The sequence below is a fragment of the Cucurbita moschata genome, unplaced genomic scaffold (genome assembly GCF_002738365.1).
Source record: "Cucurbita moschata cultivar Rifu unplaced genomic scaffold, Cmos_1.0 Cmo_Scf00035, whole genome shotgun sequence".
NCBI classification, from domain to species: Eukaryota; Viridiplantae; Streptophyta; class Magnoliopsida; order Cucurbitales; family Cucurbitaceae; genus Cucurbita; species Cucurbita moschata.
In genome coordinates, this window is record NW_019268551.1 from 1935846 (window position 1) to 1936807 (window position 962).

The 962-nt window shown below is 33.1% G+C and overlaps 1 protein-coding gene across 1 annotated transcript in view; it reads left to right on the forward strand.

Moving 5' to 3' along the window:
* The first annotated feature begins 841 nt into the window (after positions 1–841).
* LOC111431103 overlaps positions 842–962 on the forward strand; it is a 3017-nt gene continuing 2896 nt past the window's right edge. Inside the window, exon 1 of the mRNA XM_023067626.1 lies at positions 842–897. The gene's annotated coding sequence lies outside the window, so the exon portion shown is untranslated. The remainder of the gene's footprint in view (positions 898–962) is intronic.

Consider the following 962-nt stretch of genomic DNA (forward strand, 5'->3'; position numbering starts at 1 on the left):
AGGATCAGTCATTAAAATTAAAAAACACACATGTATTCTCACATACATTTTGGAGAAGCAGACAAAATCAACAACTTCAAGAAAAAAACTAGCATGTGAAGTATGGTGAGGAAGATAGCTTACCGGTAGCCATAGAAACTGAGAACGCATTTGTTGAGAAACTGAGATTCCATTTCTTGAGAAAGTATATGACCCTATGTCTACCATCGTCAAGTCGTTCGGCGTTCGGTAGGATCTGATTGGAAAATCAGTGGCCCAGATATGAACGCCGCTGTGCGGCCAGGAATGTCGACGGCCTGCCTACAGCGGCCTGGAATGTCGACCGCCTGACTGAGCTCAGAACAAGAATTTCTCTGTTGCATGTTGTAGAGAGAGAAAGAAAGGAAGACGATTGATGGCGATGGGGAGCGTAAGGGTTTTTGGAGAAGGGTGTGATCGACGGTGCTCGTTTAGATCTGTAATAAGCTTGAATATCAGCCGTTAGATTAGGTTAAAAAAATTTATTTTTCTTTTTTCTTACAAATATATGGATATATTTCCGTTTTTGTAAAAAGATTTATTTTTCCTTTTTGGTTTTTTCTTTTACAAATATGGAATATTTGTGCTTTAAATAATTTTCAGATTTTGTTATTTTCCGTTTTTGTAAAAAGATATTTTTTCCTTTTTTTTGTTTTTATTTTTATCGAATATTATATATTTCTTTTTTTATTTTTTTTTTATTTTTACGAATATTATTCCATTTTTGTTATTAGAGAATGAAATAATTTCTTAATTCTCATCTCTCTTTGGAAGCTATAAAAATTACCCCACACTACAGTACAACTATTCTTCCTAAATTTTCAACAAAAACTCTCATTCTCTCTCCACTTACTCACTCAACGACTCGCTCACCCAACGGTATGCACCTCTTTTCTTCTTTTTTTTTTTTTTTTTTTTTTTTTTTTTTTTTTTTTTTTTTTTTT